We start from the raw sequence: 14,739 nt of genomic DNA, 5'->3' as shown, positions 1-14,739 counted from the left end.
CATATGCTTTCTAGAGAAAAGACTTTTATAATCTCTTGTGTGTGAAATTATGCTACTGGGTAGTTTGACACCTATTTCTGCTTGACTCACAGTTTCTTCCAGGAAAAGTTCCTTCACTTTGGAAACTTGGGAGAGAACCACTCAGGGCAGCTACAGCTTTCAAAGATACAAACATTCACCCATACTGAAAAATATTACAGATTTCTTCTTAGTGCTAAATGTTGATTAAAAATTTGATGGATGAAGCTTAGAATCCACTAGAAATGATCCTTATGTGAGGAGGGTTGTCATCATATCCAAATTATTCTGTATAACAGTCTATAAATTTTCAGTGGGGGCAAACATCCTTCCAAGCACCAGCAGTAAGTTCGTCACCTGTGAACAAAGGAGTGAGGCAGCGCTAACAGCTCCCCCGAGGAGTTCACAACTCAAGTAATTCCAGCAAAAGAGTGGAGGTGCCTGCAGTGAGAGAGTGCTGAACGGGGAGGGAAGGCACTGGGAAATCTTGCCGAGGTCACGGCTGCAAGCTGAATGCTTGAGAGCGTTTGAAGAGCTCGTGACAGTCTTTGAAATGAATAGGAGTATTTTTCTAAAGAATGCACACGAAAGAGCCACAAACATGGAGAAAGTGTAGAACATGCTCCCACAAAGACTAAATTTAAAAGATGTGCTTAGCAGGGAACACATGCATAGCATATGGATGCAGCTGACGGAAGAGCTGTTGGACTCTATTCAAGATACCACTCACATAGCAGATGAACCGTCATAAATTTAAGCTACACATGTCATATCCTTAACACTAAGGTTCCCTCTAGTCATGTGTGAAGGCAGTTCAGTTGTTGGATTCTGGCTTGCTCTCTAACTTAGTTGTTCCCTGAGTGCATAAGCATGGTGGGCAGGACGCACAACATAGATACTCAGCTGTTTGTTACCTTTCATGAGTTATTAGTGTGTGGACTTTTTCTAGCCCCTACTTTGGCATTTTTTAGTCCACACATTTGCTGCCTAATGGTGTTGCAGTCTGTCCTTCAATTTTTCAGCTGTTCACTGATTGACAGGCCACCTTCTTTAACATTTTCTTTGATACATTTTCTCATATTAAGTTAAGCTCCTTGAGCTGATTAAAAGCTTTCCAAGATTATATCATTGCCAAGCCTTCTACATGCATGCATGCATGCACAGTCAAAGACAATAATTCTGAACAGAAAGATAAATAATAAAAGCTATTCTGGCTCTCTCCAATTAGGATGCTTGTAACGACGTCTCTCTCTTCTGGCCAAATTTTTATATTACTGAGCCAGTCCGTGTCTCTGATGGATATATAAGAATGCCAGCTTATTATTCACTGGCAATTACTTTCAAAGTCTTTTAATGTAGAAGTTATAATATACTAACACAACCGGTAAAGCGGGTAAACATTTACTGAGCAAAAAAATCAAATATTCTTTCTTTTCTATGCAGTATGGGGTTATAAGAAATTCCTAGCAGTTGCTCACAAGGAATTAAAGTTTAAGATTTGCACTATCCTTTTGGAACCTGATTTGATAAGTAGTTGCCGGTCGTCCATTAATTTGAATCCAAGATTCCCTCTGTGTTAGACTAGTGCTGGAGAAATCATAAGCTTCCATTCCAAAATGTGCTTTATCACATATTTGTGCTGCTCCCTTTGCAGGTCTTTTTGACTTAAGGCAATAGCAGCATGGTACGTAAGCACCAATTACATTTTTGTAATCCACACAATAAAACAGCGAGAGAAAGACTGAATGACCTTAGACCTTAGTAGGATCAGAAAAAAAGTCAGACTTAGATATTCAGTGGAAGGATTTTTAGAGATTTCTTCATGGATGTTTTTGATTTCTTGGTAGCAATGGCTTTTAGTATTGTGCCTAGTACTCAGATTATGTGGATGTTCAAATCTGGAGCTAAATTTTCTGCATTTCAGATGTCTTTATCTCTAATGGATCTAAATGAAATGAAAATTCAAACACTTTCTCTCTTTCTTTAAAGTCAGGTCTAGGCAGAATAATGATATTTCTCACTAATGGATCTATATTATGGTAGCAGCCGGTGATACCACTCTGTGATGGCAGTTTCTTTCAGATTTGGGGCTGTATGGTAGAAACACAGATGCAGAGGCATCTGTGATATGATTTAGAGGATAACCTGCTGTTTGATGAGGCTGTAACTGGTGCAGGATTTGGAAGTTTCTTTGGTGGCAGGTTTTGTTGCTATTATTACTGCTACTGACTTGTGGCAAAGAGTTAACGAAGGAAATGGCATAAATATGAAAGGAAGTAAGTGGAAAGAATAGGACAGGAAAATTATCATCTAGGCAACTAAGGAAAGCAGTTTTTTTATATATACACTAAGCAGAGGTGAGTATTAGTACTTCTGTGTATTTGGGGATTTCCCCAAACCTAAAAAGGAAAAGGACAGAATAGGCTGGGACCATTCTACAAAGGAAATCATGGTTAGTATTATACTTTGTTAATGTAAATACAAATGGTGAAGCTAAGAAATGAAAGGCCCTGAAAGTGGAGGTGAGAAATTTTGACTGAATCATGGAATGCACTTGAAGCGCAATGTGATCAGAGGTAAGTCAGAAAGATGAGCAGAATAGCTACATTTTAGATGAAATCCAGGGAGCTAAAATTACAATAATGAAAAGCGATGAGTAAGAAAATATCAATGACAAAGAAAAAGAGTTTCTGGACAAGTATTTTAGGTATGGAAATGCCATAATTGAGAGATGATGTGGGAGGACTAAGTCAAAAACCACTTGTCTCTAAAGATGGAGAAAGACAGAAAGAAGGCAGAGCTTCATGTAGAGGAAAATCAAGATTTGGTTTTAGTCATCCTGAGTTTAAGATTGTAGTTATGTAGTAAAGTCAGAAAGAAAATTAGAGGCATGACTTTCACCAGAGGTCTTGCAAAGTGCACCTGAAATTTCTCAGCCCAAAGTAACTGAAGACTTGAAAGGCTTGAGACCATAGGAGACATGGCACAAAAGGTTAAGTCCTTGTTGGGCTCTTCTTGGAAGCTGCCAGCAGTATGAAGGAACCACAATGAGGTGAAGGAAAGTAGAAAATCAGTAAAGAACTTTGTCATAAAACCCAAACAAGAACAAAATAGTAGAGAGATTTGAAAAGCAAGAGGGAAGGAGATGTAGTTTACATCCTGAGGAACTGTATTGGTCCACATCTAGCTGACAACAAAGTTTGTGTTTTCATCATATTTATAGAGACTGCAGCTCAAGAATTCTTATTTTATTCTCAGTTAAAGACCAATATGTGCCTATGTAAGATTCACAATGGTTCTATCTGCCTGGAATTTTAGGCTTGTGAGCCCATAATAAAAATGAAAACACATTAAATTTTCTACGCAGCCAGAATGCTCTTCATTTTTTTCCTGTAGTTTAAATTTAAATTTATGTTTCTAAATTTACACATTCAAAAACTTCTTCTGAAACCTGTTTAGAATTTGGATGTCTCTTTTTATCACATTTCACTTAATTGCAACTACTTCTGTAATGAAAGCATCACCCCTACAGCTACTCGATGTCAAAGGACAAAAAATAAATAAATTGCTTGAAAGAAAGCTGAAGCCACATTCATACTCTGCATTTGAGCTGCTGACATTTTCTAGATAACACGAAGAGATGTCAGAACACTGGCTGTTAAAACAGTCTATGTTTGGAGCCTATTAAGCTGAATTCTGAGAGAGTGAAGGAAATTGTGAAGACTTCTGGAGGGACTGACACATACCATTACTTGCTTTATTTCAATTTTAGAGGGGGAAAAAAAAAAAGATTTTCCTACACTTTTTGCCCAAGAGTTCCTCTTTAAATATGTCAGGTCCCTGAGAAACTGCAATTTCACTCTCTTAATTTCTCTGTGTATTCTAAAGCCCCACTGTATAGCTCCTGCCCTTCTGATGAGGAGGTATTGAGAGGAACTCCCATCAGATCCTGTAACTCTGCTATTAGTGTCAGGAGTCACTGATGACCTGCCTTCCTCTTTGGCACAGATAATTCTACGTCTTTAATGCTCCCACATTATGTTGCTCAAGGGATCCAGATTACTTCTTCTTGTTATGTAGGTGTAATGCGTTGAGGTCATTAGAGTTCCACCAGGGTAAAGACATCTGGAGGGAGGGGGGAGGCTCTAAGAAGGTCACCTGAACATCCATGTAAAGCAAGCAGAACAGTCTGTCTTGCTTCCTAAGCACCCTTATCATCATCTCAAACAGCGTTAAATTTAGAGGGGAAACTGATTTCTTGTAGGCTGAATTATTCCTGGAGCTCCTTGGCATACAATGGCAGTCCAGCAGAACACTCCAGAGACCTCCCTCAGCACCTTCCTCCAGCTTGCACAGGAAAAGTTGTCTCAACAGAGACCTTCCCCTGTCCACCACACAGGGTACAGAGCCTGAAGGGGTGCTAAGAAAAAACATGAAGGAACGAAGAGACCACGACTGCATATAGTTATTGCTTCCAGCGCCACAGTAGCTCTCTGCCAAGCCGGTATATCCTGCTCCTCCATGCTCACAGCTTGAGTAGGATGCATAGGATTGGGCAGAGCTGAGCCTGATCTGATAGGCCCAGATGGACTACTTCCAGATCTAGTTGCTATGCCAGCCAACTAACCTTCATCTTAGGTTAATAGGCAGCTGGTGGCATTTAATCAGAGGCAACATCACATATACTTTCTACACCAATGAGCCTTGTGAACTTTGCTGTTGTTGAATAATGTAGATCTATCATCCTGTAGGTGCTCCCAGAGCCTTTTGTGTCCATCAGTTTGTAGATTGTCCTAAATATTGTTTCTGAATTCAAAGACTAATTGGATGAATTTAAAGACATTTGAACATCCCTCACATCTGAATAAGAAATATTACAGAGCAACCTCTCCTCCCGCAGAGCAGCTGGCCAGCGGTTTTCTGCTGAAGCTCCCACCTCAGTCTACACTCCCCTTCAAGTCTACCTGTTCCAGCAGTCAATGCTGCAGTCATTTCCTCTCAGCCCTGCCTTCAGTAAATCTGCACTCAGGTTTTGGCTGGGCAATGCTTTGAACCACTAAAGAGAAAACTCATACGTCCTCCATCTCTTGGCATGGATCCCCCCCACACAGCTCCAACTTCTCCAAACTGGGCATGCTGTTCCGCTATCCTGTCTGCTCTTATGGCAAGAGCCTTCTTCAACAGTACTGATGTTGCCTGCATTGTAGGCAGCTAGGATGTGAAGCAGCCTTAGTGAGGCTGCTACTGGACAGTGTAGACCCCTTTGCTAGTTACTAGAAACTTAGAGGAAGTGATATGTGTGTGCAGAGCCCCACCAGGTAAGGCAAATCCTAGCCTGGAATGTTGAATCTGAGCAGAAAAGCCCGAGCACAGAATCACAGAATCATAGAATCAGTAAGGTTGAAAGGGACCTCTGGAGATCATCTAGTCCAACCTCCCTGAAACAGCTGACATCCTTTGTATATGCCTGTGTTATGACCATGTGAAGTAACTTGCAGTTAGTTTCACTGAATTTACCTTTTTAGTGATTGTCTTTTCAGAAGCTAATTTAGCGTTTCCTCAATTTAGATTTTTTTGTTATGAGTTGTAGTGATGAAGGATGCAAGTGGGTGGATAGCTGCTGCTAATTTGAACATGATGGGGGGACTACTGCACATCAGGTACATGGAGCACAACATGCACATTGTTTTCACCAGCATTTCACCCTAATTCAGCCCCTGAGAAGATCTGAGTGCATAATAAATGACTCAAGACTTACTGTACTGGTTCTAGTACTCTCATTATCTAAGCCAAGATCTCACAAATGTGTGTTCTCTCAAGGTGAAAACATAAGAGGCTCAGTGTGTTTTAACCTAGGCAGTAAAGTTTGACTCTTTCTCAGACCCAATGATAATTAATTTGTATTTGTGAGCTAGTCAAAAAAATAACAGGCTTCACTCTCCTCTCAAACAGAAGTCAAGCAGGAGGTGGCCCACTAAACTTCATTTGCCTAAATGGCAAAAATTCTAATGCAAATGAAAAATCAGGTGCACAGAATTTATCCTTTTAACTCATTTTTTTAGCTTGAGGAAAAACTGCCTTGAAAATACCAAGAGGTATTCCAGAGGAGATAGGGGAAAATTACATAAACATCCCAACTGGTTTTAAAGGCCCTCTAGAAGTAAAAAGTATTGTTCAGAAAACAGTAATGATATTCTAGAGGACAAAAGAATGCAATAAACCCCTAAATTACCCTCAACAATGCATTCAAGGACATAACTATATTATTTTGCTCAGTCCACTCTTTCTTTCCAATTAGATTAATAGATATATACACCAGGAACCATTAGTATTTTGTGTATATGTGAGAGTTGATTTTACTCAACATTTTGAAAATCCTTAAGCCTCCTGTTTATTTCGATTATTTATCATTTTGCAAAGAGAACACAGGCACCTAGAGCTCAGAAAAACATCAGAAAGTCCAGCTTTCCTCACGGCTATTTTTTTCTGCTTAATCCTCAGGCACCTGTTTATTATTATTTTATATTTTTTATTCAAATTCTATTTATTTATTTTGATTTATAAATTAAACTACCATCCTTGGGGCAACTGTCCTCTGTGAATCATTCTTCTTGTGTTTGTGACACGAGTGCAAGCCTTCGGTCCGTGTTATGCATTTGAGCCCTCAGTCACAAACTACTTTAGGCCACTGTATTGTTTAATTTTTTCCTCACTTGACTAAGCAGCCTGAAACCAACTGCATAATGTTTTACTTGACATTAAGCCTCACATATACTTTACAGTTTGTACGTTCTCTGGGGCAATAGCCGTCTTTTTAAATTATGCATAGTGTGGCCAGCATAATAGGGCCTCGGGCCTTAAGATGGCCCCCTTAGGCACTGCCACAATAATCCATACATTTTTAACGGCAGAGCAGATGACCCACCAAAAAGAAGTGCTGAATTCTCTGTCTTTTCACACTTTTGCGTCCCCACTGGAACACCAGCAACAGCTCAACAGGAGCTCAATGCAGGGGTAAGCGATGGCCCTTAAGGGCTTGTGGAGGTCAAACGAGATGATCCAACAGGCCCTTTCAGCCTTTGATCTGTGAATCTATGAATACAGATAACAACAATTAAAAACCAGCTCTGTGAAAACATTTCCACAGCCATTGCTACAGGGACACTGTGAGTTATTGCTGGAAGACTTCTTTACGAGTGAGGCTGTGGAAAAATTCCACTTTTGATGTACAAGTACAGAGCCTTGGGGAAGAAACCAGGTGCCAGGCAGGGGAAAAGAAAGGGGATGTTTCTAGAAAAGTCATCTTAAGTAATCTTGAGCTGTGTAGACTATATTGCTGAGTCTGAAGCATTGCTATAGATAAATGAATCTAATATTCCATGTATAATTTTTAGGAGTGAGCAACCAGGAACAGAAACTAGAATAGATGAATTCTGAATCCTTCACTGACTGGCTATAGATACTTCTTTAAAATCCCACTGAAACTGCTTTTGAATTATCTTTCTGATGTCCTTGGGTTCACACTGTAACACAAAATAAGTAGCAGCTAAAAAAAAATTTGCAAAGCAAAACAATGACAAGGAATCCAAGAATGTACAGCAATAAAAAGCTTGTTGGGCGAGACAGGTAATATGCAACTCCCACCAGTCACCCAGCAACTTTTTGAGGCAGAACTGAACATCTCCTGGGTTAAGCCCAGAAAAGGACTCCCAGAGGAGAAGAAGAGCTGGGAGTCAGTACATGTATTACTGTCTGGCTGTCCTGTTAACTTTATGCCCTCATTATACCTTCACCCTCCACTACCAAATGACAGTGGACTACTTATGAACATGGAAAAAAAGAGTCTCCTTTTTCAATTAGCCTAGTTACTTAAACAGTAGGCATCAGCAGTAGTAGGCAACAATAGCAAAAACCAAATTTTCAGTAACCAAATCTCATCCTGCCACCAAATCCCTTCTCAAACACATATCACTTTGCAAGCAGATAATATTACTGGTAATGAAGCAACACAGCAAATACAGTTCAGTGCTCTACAAACACAAATGCACTCAAACCAGTATACAAGCTTTTGGATGAAATACTTTGAAAATGAGCTTCCTCAGAGGCTTCTTGGTGATTGAGTATTGGCCAATGAAAACTCTTGAATTTGCAGAAATCACTTTATAATGCAAAAGCACTGAAAATCATCATTATGGGTTTCCAAAACAATTTGCAGGCTGTAAATTAGGGTCAGGGAAGCAGAAGGAAGTCTAGAAATGGTAGGCTGCTAGCTGGTGGGCTTTGGCTTTGATTCAACTCCTAGAATGACCCAGCAACAATTCTTCTTCACTTGCCATGATCTGGATTATTTTTGGCATATAAATATTCCCAGTTCTCTGGCATGATTTCATGAAGAATTGCCTGATCTCCGCCTGCACATTTCTGGAAGGGCTGGCTTGTTTCTTCTGCCAGGCATGACACCTTTCTGACTTTTCTCCATCAGTGTTGGTGTTGTCATTGCTCTGAGGAACAAAGCAAGATTTATGTCTGGATAACCTCAAACTGCCTCGAGCAACAGTAAGTCCATAGCACTCTCATGGGTGATACAAGTCAGCTCCAGATATCTCAGAATCCCAGGCAAGATTTAATTTTTCTGCAAAAAAAGCAATAGCAGAGCTGGGGAGAGTCCTGGAGAGTCAGCCTTTCCACCTCTGCTGTGTCAGGGGAGTGAAGAGAAGAGGGCTGATGACAACTGTTGTGGGGAAGCCCCTAACTCTTTATTACTGCCATCAAAAGCCATGGCCTTATATGTCCTGCTTCCTCTGGCAATGCTACCAGCCTGGCTCTCCAGGGCACTCTTACTGCCACAGGCAGCTGTGGGAGCCTGAACCCACTCTGGGTCCATTAGCAGTCTGTTGCCATAGGCAACTGCCTGTTTTGCCTATACCTAGGGCTGGCCCTGAGCAATACACACAGGAGGATTGCTATGAGATTAGCACTCTTTATTACACTATCCCTGCTCTTATCACCAACCCCAGCTCTCACAAATTCAAGATAAGGAAATTTCCCTCACATGCTCACCATGGTCTTGAACAGCATTTTAGGGGGAAGCTGTGAATGTCACTGTACTCACATTTATAAGGGAATTAGGGAGCTGTTGCCATTCATGTCTTCTTCAGGTCTTCTGAACCTTGCAGTATCCCAGTTCTGGTCTGGTTGCTTATCAGTTAGCCCAGCTTCAGTAGCTTGAGGGTACGCTCTTTGCACTAGGCTGATGTCAATACAGGACCAAGGCATCATAATCCCCTCAACTGTAGCCCATAATCTCCATTTGTTAAAATAAAAATCATTTTCCTTCTAATCATTCTAAACCAGCCAGGAATAGCCTGTTTCTTAGGCCAGCTTTAGTCTGTCCACCACTTCACTTCCAGAAGCCAGTATAGAGAGCTATATCCAGTAAGCATTCCCAATGGCTTGGAGGAAGGTAAAAATCTCTCCAACTGTGCTCTAAGTCTCATGGAAAGCCAAAACAAGGACTTACTCTCTAAAAACTCAGGCACATAAGCAAGTCAATGCCATTCAACAAGTTACCAAGCATCAACTGAGCAGCTCAACTGCAGGCACAGTTGCACTGCACCACTTCGACCTCACTATGGATCACCACAGTGAAATAGCGAGGAGTCCAAATTAGAAATGACAAGCCTTCATTGCATATATTTTCCATTTATGTTGTTAACTGTTTATTGAAATACCTTGTTGAGTCTGGGAAATACCTCACTCAATACAGCCCAGATCCTCAAAGATAATGTTTTTTAACTGGAGTTAGACACCTAATTCCTTTGAAAAGCTACATTTTAGAGACAATAATACACAACTCTGCAAATACTACAGTACTTACGTAACTCTAGAAGTATGAGCCCCTAATCAGGTTCTGCAGAAAGATTTTTATGTAATGTGAAATGCTATTGTATTAAACAATAAAAATGGGCCTAAATTCACCTGACAGTGACCTTTTTCATAATAGAAAATCATCAAAATAAGCAAAGCACAATGCAAATGCAGATGATTTGGTTACAGTAGATTTGATCAAATAAAACAGACAATCTAATTAACCAGTGATTAGATTAAGTAGAAGTCTCTATACTGAGTGATGGATAATTAACTGGAATTGTATTTACTTATTTTTATTGTACTGCAGAACAAGGCACATCTTTGCCTTTTTTTTCCTTTTACTGCAGTCTTTTAATTAAACAAAATTATTCTGAATGTTTTATGCAGACTCTAGGACTCTAAGTAAACATGGTAAGTTGGAAAGACAAAGACAGCTCTATACTGAGATTTAGTTTTAGATCAATACTGTTTGGATAAATCTTACCCAGCTGAACAGCTACAACACTGGATTTTCAGAGCTGGTTGGCATTTATAACTTCAGCTGACTGGAATGAGAGCTGCAGGTGCTCAGCCCTTCAGAGAACCATGCCCTTATTGTTTAAACTTAATTTATGCTTGGGAACAAACAAGCAAACACATTCAAGGCAACTCCTAATTTCTGCATCTGAGTCGATCAAGACTTATGTTTATCAAGTCAAATTCACATAAGGGAATGGCACAGAGCTGATCAGCTTCTAAAAGGGAAATAAATCTTACACTTTAAAATCCTTATCAGAGTAGGATGCAGTGACTTGTGAGCGTAGGCCATCAAAGAGACAGTCCTGTGATTTAACTCTCTCCTTTTAGGAACTATTCTGTAAGATTGGTTTGACCCCCCCATTATAACAAGGGAAATCCTGTACTATTGGAAAAGCCTTCTTAATAACACAGCTTGTCAAATGACAGATGTTATTTTAATTTTTTAAATATATTATTAATTGCATATTTACCAGAGGCTCTGCAATATCCTATAAATACTCTGTCATAGCAAACAATCAGGGTGTTCACTGTATGCATGAGTTGTGCATTCGCACGTTCCTCTGTTCAGAATATATAATAGTTAATTGGATGAAATATCTGCTGGAATTGTTTCTCTCTCTCCTAGCTGTGGGACTACTGTCAGTCTGTCTGTCTAGACACTTTTACTTTTCTCATTACTGTGGTATTTCAGTGCATCCAGACCCACGGATATCTGAGGAGGAGTTAATAAGCATTAGCTCTTGCTAGGTCTCTTCAAAGGATGCTTCTGCCAAACTGCAGGTGACAGCAGATGAAAACAGCATGAATCCTGTATGCAGTGAGCTGTCTGAAGAGGAAACCTAGCAGGACAGTGTGGAAGTCTGGCATCTATTTAGCAATGTCTTGCTATCTGCCTCTGGCCAGGTGGCAGAGCATTCTTCTGTTGGCTTATAAGCAAGCATTATTATTATTATTATTTGCTTTGTGCAAGGATGAGCAAAGCTAGAGTTACTGTGAGCTCTGTGCTGGCGAGGCTGCCAAGGAACACCACGTGGAGGCAGGTACGTTCTGGATGAGAGAGTGAGTAAACAGAAAGGCTGAAGTGCCAGCAGTAGCCTCGAGGGCATTCCCTTAAGGTACAGAAGGACAAACAGCAACGTATTATTGGTGAGAGCTAGACAATAAGATCTCACTACAGCAACCAGCTTCTTCAACTGCTCTAAGGCATCAGCTAGGCTTTTAACAGAGAGATGTGGCTGACCAGGTGATATGCCACTATGCATGCCTGGAATCACTGTATTTTAAGGCTGTATTTTTGATCCTGAAACAGCAGTCCATTAACTTATCCATTTACCTGTGAAACATGACATCTCCTTTATGGTGCAGACCTTATTTTCACTGGTGCTGAGTGCAACAGAGAAACAGTTAAAGCTGCATCTGCACAACACTGTTGCTCTCACGGCTCTAGTTTGGTTCCATTGATGTTAATAGGGAAATTTCTGCTGTCCTTTACACGAGGAGGCTTTTAATTAATTGCACTGGTACTTAGTCCCCATTTACATCTGAACTCTAAAAGGAAAGGGGTGTAACAGGCTATTTCAGTTGTCATTCTCTCAGTTCTCATTCTCTCCTTCTTCACATGGAGTCACTGTGCCTTTAACCTTTCTTGCTAAAGTCTGTTCAACATAACAGGAAAATGGATGGGACTGTATGAGAAAGTCCAAGAATACATGTGAATTGGCTGATATTTCTGGCAAAAAATCCGTAAGAATTGTTGTTACTGAGAAGGCTGAGTTTCAGAAAGCCATAGGTAACTCCCCCAAAATACAAACAGAATCAGATCAAAAATCTTTACATTTATTTCATTTATTGTCTGTAATTAACAGAATTAAGTATGCTGCTGTCCATGGACAGAATCTCAGTTGAATTCTCCTGTCTTTCTCTTCCCAAAGCCACCAAGACAAAGAATTTTGTATAAGCTGCAGGACATCAGTGTGTTTCTCAGGGTCCGGCAGCCTGTCTGCATCCTGACTCTGCCTCATGATAAAACCCAGGAACCTATCTTCTCCTCCTCCCATACTCCTTCCTTGCCTTGTCTCCATTTCTTGAAGGGCCAGATGTTCAGATGTAGGCAATGGAACCTTGCTGCCAACAAGAAAGAAGGAGCTGTAGAAGATAAATCTGCTATGCTATGCATAGAAAAATGCGCAACATGCTTGTATAGGGTAGAGCTTAGGTGTAAACCACTGAAGTAAAAGAACTGATATCCAATGGAGAAATCTAAGCAGAGCTTGAGATGTTTTTCCTAAACAGATGCAAAATATCTTGCTAGCAAATAGTGCTTTCCTTAATTGTTTGTTTATCAATATGGCACTTTCCACTTGAAAAAAGCTTGAGGTCTTAATGCTAAATTCACAAAAATATTTAGATACTGCAATGCTTCAGCTTCATCCAGTGCCTGTCTTAGCACATTAAATATGCCTAAGGCCAATCTTCAACACTGAAGTCAACTGGCATGAAATGGCCCACACTCACTCTTAAAACTTCTAAACAGTATGCCCATAGGCAAACAGTTTACTAGGAATGAGACTGTTCCCAACAGACATCCAACTAGTTCATTGCAAATGTTGAGATGTGTCCTAACTGCTAAGCCTATGCAACTGCATTTAGTTTCTTTCCTCTATGAAGCCAAATTTTGTTGTTGTTGTTGTTGTTTTAATTATTTAATGCTAAGGAGAGGAGACCCAATATGATGGAAAGAGAACTTCTTTCCCTCTGCCTCCTGCCGCTTAATAAAGCCTGTCCCCTAGTGCTTAAGACATTCTCCAAGCTGGTAAAAAAGATCTGTTCAAGTCACATCTAGCAGAGAAGGACATTGGACTGAAGTTTCACACCCTTTGTGCAAGTATCCTAACTACAGAGGTACTATATCAGACAAACCAGTGGCACTCCTCCATGTGTTTTGAGTTTCTGTCCTATTATATCCCATAGGAAAGATGTTGGGGGTAACAATTCAGTCTGTGACTCAGCTAAGGCTCAAGCTGACTAGCTGTAATCATGAGTTAGGAGCTCACCTAGTCTCTACTGTCAGAGCTGATGTGATCTGGCTGTACTTAAAAGCAAAATTGTAGGCAGCAAGTGAACTTCAGTAACAGAAAAGTAGAAACCTGCAGTGTCTATTCAACATGTACATTGTCTTTTGGCATGTGTAGATAGACAGCAGGTGGGCAGGTCTTCCAAGAATCTACATGTTGAAGGTGGTTGCTGAAAGTGGCAGGGCAGTTTCTAAATCCAGGCTTTTGTTGATTCAGCCATTACTTATGGGAGGCTGCACTTTGGCTCCCTTCCTAGAATTAGTAATCAGCTTGAGCCTCAGTTATAACAGTTCATCAGCTATCTACAGAAAATGTGCACGAACCAAGGTACAAACTTCAAGTCAATTGAGAAAATCCCACTGATTTGTGAATGGAACTAGATCTGGACCCTCAGTAAGAAATGCAACGAGTTCTGCAGCTTCAGCTCATTCCTACATTTGGTGAGGTGTTGATAAGGTGTCAGAGGCCCTGCTCAGAGCTTTGATTAAGTAAACGCAACTTTTCTGTCTTGACAGAACTGCATTTGCCCATCCGGGGTTTGTTTTTACCCAAGATTTTTGTACACCACGGAGAAGTTGCTTTCTTAATAGAATTGCATGGTGTTAAAAGATCTCTGAATTAACTTATTTTACAGAAATATACTTGGGGTATGACTGCAGCGTTGCAAACAACAAAAATACCTGAAAAACCCTCTGCTCTGCTATTGATCCAAAGGAGTGCTGAAAACATTACTATGGCAACAATTCTTACCCAGTGGAAGAAGCATGCCATTATCTGTGCATAGGAATAAAAGGAGGCATTTTTCAGTGCTGTTGCCCATCTCCCCTTGACCTTGACAAGTGTGGTGACCTTAGGCATGAGCTCCTGCTGCAGGAAGTTTCAATGAGATATTACTCAGAGAATTATTCATTGGCTCACGCACAGAGAACAAAGAAATTCTGTTGACCAAAAGAGTTGTCACAGAAAACATCGCATGGAACTCCTATTTTCCAAAAGTATCAGATATCTTCCCTACATCTTTAACAATTTGGATAATCATTGTGAATAAAAGAGGCAAGGCTACTTTTGCTCACTCTGAGTGCCGTATGTCATTTGGTTGCAAGCCATTTGAACCCTTCACCAGTACAGTTATTAACTCAGAAAACCATACAGCATCTATTCTGGCCATGTTCTTTATGAGAATGAGTTGATGTTAAAGTACAAATCTTTGTTGGCATTGTGGTAATGGCATTATTTGGTCTATTAACTAGCAGCCAGA

Source organism: Rhea pennata, chromosome 3 (genome assembly GCF_028389875.1).
Source record: "Rhea pennata isolate bPtePen1 chromosome 3, bPtePen1.pri, whole genome shotgun sequence".
Classification (NCBI taxonomy): domain Eukaryota; kingdom Metazoa; phylum Chordata; class Aves; order Rheiformes; family Rheidae; genus Rhea; species Rhea pennata.
The sequence above is the reverse complement of the archived record's forward strand: the minus strand, read 5'-3'. Positions refer to the sequence as shown.